Source organism: Malus domestica, chromosome 12, assembly GCF_042453785.1.
Source record: "Malus domestica chromosome 12, GDT2T_hap1".
Classification (NCBI taxonomy): Eukaryota; Viridiplantae; Streptophyta; class Magnoliopsida; order Rosales; family Rosaceae; genus Malus; species Malus domestica.
In genome coordinates, this window is record NC_091672.1 from 25,066,903 (window position 1) to 25,075,291 (window position 8,389).

Consider the following 8,389-nt stretch of genomic DNA (forward strand, 5'->3'; position numbering starts at 1 on the left):
AGATTCTCTTATCGTCTATTCTCTTCCCATTTCCTTCCATCTCCTCATTTCACATTTTATATTTTATCTTTCTCTTTGTATAAAAAATTAATTTAGGGTATTGACGTGATTTAACTGTGATAGTTCAAATAGAAGGGAAGAGAAGGAAAAGAAAAAAAAGAAGGGAGATAATCCTACTCCTACAGTATTACATTATTAGTTTATCTGGGTCGGATTTCATTAGGGTAGCAAGGTACCTTCTCCACCAGCACCAAGCTAAAATATGGAGTTCAAATGTCCCCAAGTATTTCACCAGTACTTGAGAATGGAAAGTAAGCAAACATTGAATGGAAACAACTAGAACAAGCATTTCTAAATTAATTAACATATCATTGTCTAAATTATTAGAAAAAATTGATGGTACCTGCTTGTACTTTGGCTGGACTTGGATACTACCTACTTCCGCGCAAGGACGGAGCCACCTTGGGCAGGTGGGCGGATGACCCACTCAGTTTTTTTTTTTTTTTTTTGTGTGGAAAACAATGTATATGCTTGTGACATTAGTAAGGTGTATGTGTATCACTAGTTTATTTGCTTATGATATTAACATTAACTCTTCTATGTTATTACTAACGTTGAAAAAGGGTTTTCGGCTATGAAATTTCTGAAGAATCGATTGAGTAATAGGATGGAAGATCTAGGTGTGACAATCCGTCCCTAGTTCTACGATTTTATAAGTTTTAAAAATGTGAATTTACGAAAATGCCTAGAGGCAAATGCATTAGCTTTTGTTGATCAACGTTTAGTGAGACGTATGACATGTTTTTTTAGCATATTCTTGAAGTACTCAACGGTACAAACACGGAGGCGCAAGCGAAATTGAAATCGGAATTACGACGGAGATTTTACAGAACTACGAATCTGAAAAAAAAAATCTTTTTAATAAATATTACTATTTTATATCTATTGATTCAAATTATATTATTATTATTATTTTAAAATTTGTTTTGTGAGATTTGAGGGAAGGGAGAGTAAGGGAATGGAGAGAAAGCAAAAGGGGTAGAGTTGGCCAACCGGCGGGAGAGAGAGAGATTAGTTGAATCAGGAGAGGAGAGAGGGAAGGCTAGCGAATCAGAAACAGAAGAAAGGAGGGGAAAGGAGGGAGTGGAGAGGCACACAACTAAGGCCTTTTTCCCTTGACCCATTTCCAAATCGTGACCCAATCTTCAACCCGCACCTCCCTGAGCTTTTTCTGATGATATCTGCCACTTTTCCGACGAATTAGGACACTTCAACATTTGCAAACATCATCACGCCCCTCCTCCTCCATTGATCACCAAAGATTCGACGGGATTAGGTATATAACGGCAGCGGCATCGTGAGATTTGGGGTGGCAATTCATCAATTTCTAAAGCAAACTTTATTGATCTTCACCACCATTAGACTTTCCCCGAGCTCTAGAACAAAGCCCAATCAGTTGTAGGAGTGGTGGAGCACTGAGGAGGTCGAATCGAAAGACACCCATCTTAGGGTTTCCAACCGGTTGAGTGAAATTGGGGCATTTCTCGGCCAAATTGGACTTGACCACATGTATAAAACTTGCTCTACTCATTGAGATCTTCATTTTTGTGAAATTTGGTAATTTTTGGAAATAGGTGAATTTTTTGGCAAGTTGGGTCGGCCGACCGCCACCCACGGCGGCGAGTGGCCAGAGGACCGTCAAGGCTATTTTTAGGATAAATTAGATGTCTTGAATTCAGTTCTGATAATCGTATGATGTGGATTGATCCTTGGAATCTAAATTATCTATGATACGTTAATAGGTCATTATAGGAATCGACGATCCGACCGTTGGATCGTCACCGAACTTTAATACATTATAGTACGTAATATTTGAGAACCATAGAAACTTACGGATTGGGAATCCTACGAACAGATCTTCCCAAATTGGATTTGTAAGTTGATAAAATAAAATGTTAACCGCCACTTAAATTTGTAATTGGTGAAGATCTAATCGTTGAATCGTAATGAAACTTTAGGATGTTGTTCTAGAAGTATAATGTGGATCTTTGGAAGTAAGGGATCAGAAATCCATGATGCGGATCTTCCAGATCAAACTACGTAGGGATATGTTTTATGTAAGTTACATATTCTATTGATAAGATTTCTGAGACATGATTTAATAATTGTTGTAGGCGCTGATCGTTCATGATGCCTCGATGTGTGTGCTAGGGAGTTGTAGTGCGGAATCCAGGTGAGTGGGCTTTTGGTTTTCAATATATGTATATATGCTTTATGTTTTTCCAGAAAAATTGATTTAAATGATTTCGTGTTTTATATGCCATGTCAAATGCTTTATATTTTGGTATATGCTTTTAGTAGTTGTGTATGTTATTGTTTGACGTTGCGGACGCTCAAGTAAGTTCCAGGTGAGTATATGTATTGATGATTGTGAGTTGCATTATGATGATTATGCATAGAGGCATTTAGAGCTCATAAACTTGCACCCCGGTGTTAGTGCTCCCGCCCATAGCCTGGGCACAGGCCTTCACATGATGTTCACCTCCCACATCGCACGCTCACCTTGGATCCAAGTTAGGTGCACAGTCCTGTCGTACAGACTACTACAGGTGGTCCTGACTCGTAGGTGACCTGCGATTATTTGCACAGTCTTCATGTGATCGTAGCACTTGAACGTATTTATTTACACCTAGTCCTGTCGTACATACCACTCTAGGTGGTTCCAACTCGTGTGCAAATATATTTGATGAGCTATGAGTTTAGCCGTACAGGCCACAATAGGTGGATCCGACTGACATATTACTTTTCATTGATTATTTCACCTGGTTTACTTATGTCATTATGTTGAGCTATTTGGCATGGCATACATGTGATTTTAGCTATTCCGAGTATGGTTTCGATATAGATATGTATTCTATTTTCTGGGAAATTATACGGGTTTTACGGCGATGGGTTATTACTTTTGATAAGTGAAATGGTTTTGAAAAGCTTTGTTTTTGTCCACTCACACTTTCTGTTTTGCACCCCTCCAGGTTCTAGTAGCAAAGTTTCTTCGTCAACGAGGATTCTTGGCATATCCCAGTTCAAGTGGCTTCCTATGATGGTATAATCCTTATCTTACCTTACTGTACTTTACTTATGCTATGTAATCACGTGTGAAATAGGTCCATACTCGCTCACCGCGCACTCATGTACTTAGACACTTTTAGGTTTAAATTTATTCACATTTTACACATCATCACACTTTATGGCTTCATCACCTTCCAGGTATCGGCCATCACATCTCGATTCGGTATCCTACAACATGATAATTTAATGGTATTAGTAATGAAGTTGTCATGCAACACTTTCAAAATCTGAAAACGCGTCGAGATATATTGTCCGCTTTGGGCCACGACCACGTCCTCACAGTTTTGTTTCTGGGAACTCACACGAGAACTTCCTAGTGGGTCATCTATCGTGGGATTGCTCTCGCGCAAACTCGCTTAACTTCGGAGTTTCGATGGAACCCGAAGCCAGTGAGCTCCCAAAAAACCTCGTGCTAGATAGAGATGAGAATATACATATAAGGCTTAGAGGATCCACTTCCCTGGGCGATGTGGGATGTACAGTACCCATGTTTTGTTTTGGTACAATAATTTTTTTTTTGTTAATTTTGATGAATGTACCTATACACACACACACACACACACATAATATAATAGAGAGTATACTTTATATTTTATTATTTTTAATCCCACAAATTATGGGTTTTATTTAAAATCACATTAATATAAACAAATACAAATTTCAATTTTTAATTTAAAAACTATAGTAACTTACATTATTACACTAATGTCATGGGCTTTGATAAACAACTAAAAACATGTAAGGTTTCAATCAAAGAATATTAATAATCAAAGACTGAATCTAAAGTGTTCCAAAAAAAAATAGGGGTGTGATATCCACACAACCCATTTTACTTCCCACACACCTTTTTAATTTTCGGCTTTCGGATTGGATGAATTGAAGAAGATCAACATATATAAATTATCAAGGGGCGTGTGAAAAGTAAAATGGGGTGTGTGGATAGCACAAATATAAGTTACGTGAGCAATTCAGACTAAATATTACTAAATTATAACTTCACTATAAATTGTTATCCAAAAACGTGGAGGTAATCGAATTACCAAATAACTAAAACATGCATGTATATGTTCATCATGCTTTAAGAAAAGTATGCTTTTCTCTATTCGTATCAGATGATTGAAATGGCTTTTATGTGTTTGGGTTAACTTTTAGTCAAGCCCACCAATGTTCTTCAACGTTTGAAGCCTCAAGGAAAAACTTTCAGTTAGTCATTTGCACTCGATATGCTTTGTTTATTTTCTTCTCTTCTTTTCTTTGTCGAAGTTACGTTGCATGTTCTCTTCTCGTCCCACAGAACCCACACCCTCTTTACTTTTCCAAGTATTCAGAAATTTCTGGTACCCTCCTCTTCGAGATACTCTCATGCATGCAACAAATTTTTAGTTCGTCCAATAAATGCTTCTTACGTGTTTCAAAAATACTTTATCTATCCACGATTGATAAGTGGTAAAACTCCTCGTCCTCCTTGAGAAGAGTCAAACTGTACGGCCAAACGCCTGCATTTCCAAGTTTTGACTAATACTATGACAACCAGCTACTGCAAATTTATGCTGACTAGATATTCAAAACCCAAAAAGATGGACTAAGGTGAATGGAACTTTTGCCCAACAAAATGAGATCTAACTTACCATTCTGCCCTTTTCGAGCATTATCCTGTGGCATTTCAGTATAAAATTGGCTCTAGGAGTTTGGTATGGCAATGGGATATTTGGAATTAATAAAAAAATGGTGGTCGAACGAATCTGATGATCCTCTACCACAGTTTTTTCGAATTCTCCCTCCTGTTGTTTACAATCTTTGATTAATTATTTGTATGTCCATCGAGAAACTTTTTTATTATTTTTTTTTTTCAATAGATTTTTTTTTTAACCATTGTATCGTTTTGAACAATTCTAATTGCATCAAATAATAAATTAAAAATTTTGATTCGATCGTATGAATCAATTCTTACTTATAAGTTGAGGATTTGGGGGTTAAATGTGGACTTAACTACAAGCCTACAACACAACTAGAATTTGAATTTGAGTCGTATTGTTTTCAAAATGTATCATTAAAATTCATTTCACATGCATAATGATAAAAAAAAATAAAAAATCCATTTTTAAAAGTACCTGTAGAAAAGGGTCATTTCACCATTTCCATTACAAGAATGGGAAAATCTTAGGTATGATCAAGATTTTATTTCTATGTTAGTGTCGTTTTGTGACTTGATCAAGTAATGAGCGAATACTCAAATAATGTTGTAATACAATATGTGGATGACTCATATGAATAGTTCGTTATTATTTATCCAAAGAAAAATCAGATGGATTATTATAATTTATTCATATGAAGAAAAACGGATAGGTTACTATTCATGTACAATATTTCACTATTCATTTGAGGAAAGTTTGTAAAGTGAATAGTATTGCTATAGTAATCTTTTGCCTATAAGATGAGAGCATACGGAGGAAGGAAGAAGAAAGAAGAAAAAGAAAGAGATGGGAGAAAAACATACAGAGGAAAAAAAGAGGAGTTATGGAGGAAAGGAAGAGAAGAGGAAAGAAGAGAGATACAGAAGAAATTACCAATGAGCCAGGCTAGGGAGAAAAGAGAAAATAGTGAGAGTTATTTTGTACTCCTATTATTTTAGATAATGAAAGAAAATATTACTGCTGCCCCGAGGACGTAAGCACACTTGCCGAATCTAGTAAATATTGTGTCTTATTTACTTTATTCCACTGCACACATACCGTCGATTTTACAACACATTATCAGCGCGAGAAGCTCTTGTGTCGGTGGAAAGCACAACACCATAAATCCGGTGAAGCACTACCTACCTCTCACCTCTGTCGGCTGGAATCTCACAGATAAGAATTTTTTTTCATTTTATCTTCATATCTCTGTATGACTAATTTTCTTAAAGTAAATATACATTTGGTTATATAACTATTATCATTGGCAGAAAATCTGACAGCCATGTAAACACTCTCTGAACTCAAACTTGCTGACCTCGGATTGAGATACTTCTTCCTTGAAAGTTGTTCATCCGTCTAATACCTATAACATATCAAATTTTCAGAAAATTCCAACGGTGATATCGTCGCCGATGTCTGAAACACCAACCCAGTTTCCAATTTCGTAGAAAACTGGACAGCCATCTTATGAGTATCGAAACTCCTTTTTCAGTTTCTCAGATCGAAATTATGTCTTCATGAAAGTTGTTCAGTATCCTCCTATCCATATCATACTAAAATTTGAGCCAAATCTAACGGCTTGATCTTCTCATAAGTTGCAGGCACTACTCTTGACTCCAAAACTTATGGTAACAGTATTGATTTTTTTGAAACTCACCGGAGGAGGAACACCAATTGAGACTTATTGTTACTATTACTTCCTGAGTAACTAAAAGGACCTAGAGTTGTGAAAGAAAAAAAAAGGGATGGGACAAAAGAAAGTGGCGGACAAAGAAAAAGAAAAAGCAAAAGATAGGGACTTAATCATTACCTTTTCTGTTTTGGCATATTTATGTGAATGATGCTGGTTTAAAGCCCTATCATAAGTTCTATTTATTTACAATGGGTGAAATTATTACCCTTTGCTTTAAGTTTTGATATTTATGTGAATGGTGCTGAATCAAAGTCCTTGTCATAAGCTTTATTTACTATGATTGGAATTACCGCCTATTGCTTTAATTTATTTAGTGTACTACATTTTATGATGAGTATATAAAAAGACCTGAAGTTCCTTGATTAGATTAGAACATGAAGTTTCTTGATCCTCATCATATAAAATGATTGGACATGAAGTTCCACCATTAAAAAATGATTGGACATGAAGTTCCACCATTAAAAAAAGATCAGACATGAAGTTCCTTGATCATCATTATATAAAAAAGATTGGACTCAAAGTTCCTTGATCAAATCAAAACTTGAAGTTTTTGAATCAACTGAGAGAACATTAGTTCCACAATTAAATTAAACTGAAGACCATAAGCGCCTCAGTCCACAAACTATTACATGAGAGCCAGAAGTCCCTTGATTCATGTAAATGAGGACCATGAGTTCCTTAATCCATGTACAGATTAAGTATAAGCATGAGTTCCAAAAAATATGAACCTAAAATGATGTCGATATTGAGAATAAATTTTGAGTCCATATGAATTATGTTTTGACCTGAAGTTCAAAATATGAATAATTTTAAGAACTTGCAGTTCTAACATTTTGTATAGACATATGTTATATGTGCTATGAGTTAATTATCGCAATTTCTGTCATACCTGAATTTCTTCCTCTTGGAAATAAGGAAATGGTGAACTTAGCAAAACCCGATTTTGTGGCCATCGACATCTTACACAAGAGATACTTTCATGAATTCATAATGCTTGAGAATTCATGCAGAAGCATATGATATTAGAAAACATCTTTGCTTAAAGGCTCTTTGATTCATATTAATGGAACCCATAGTGTCCTATATCTAACAAACTGGAAGTTTCGAGCATTTATAAAACCAGAAGAGAAGGAAATTTTCTACACACACACACACACATGTATATACACATGAGTTACAACTACAAAAACAAACAAATGGGGGGCCTTCACAAAGGTTGCTCATGTGAAACCTCAGTACTTGGCAGCACCTCAGAAGGGGGAGGCACTAGAGATTGATCATGTGACGCCTGAGTACTTGGCAAAACACCATAAGGGGAAGACATCAGTTGCCTTTAGAATCTAGCCACGAATCTATGGTGATCACTTTGAATCTGACTTTCGGATTCCTACAGCTGGTCGATCTCTCTTTTCATACTCGTCGAGTAAATATTTGCAAGTTTATGCAACTCTTTATTCTCGTGTTTGAGCCCTCTAATCTCTTGTCTAAGACTTGCCACCTCAGCCATTACTATTTCGACTTGGCGAGTTCGAGCAAGTAAGCATTGGCCCATGTTAGATACAGAACCCGCACACTGAACACTAAAAGCTAAAGAGTCTTGAACGGCCAATTCATCAGACCTCTTTGAAAGTATTCTTTTGTCTCTGAGAGTGAGAAGGTTCCTAGCTACTACTGTAGCCGTTATATCATCCCTCATCACAAAGTCTCCAACCGTAAGAAGGCCATTAGAAGATAAGAAGGACATGCGCCATATATTATTTTGATGTGGCTCGTGTGTATTTTCTCCTGGACTCAAATCTAAACAAAGGTTAGATGGGCAAGCCATTTTCAGAAATGATGAAAGAAAATGGTTGGATAGAGTGAAATCTCAGAAATACAACAAAGATAATTT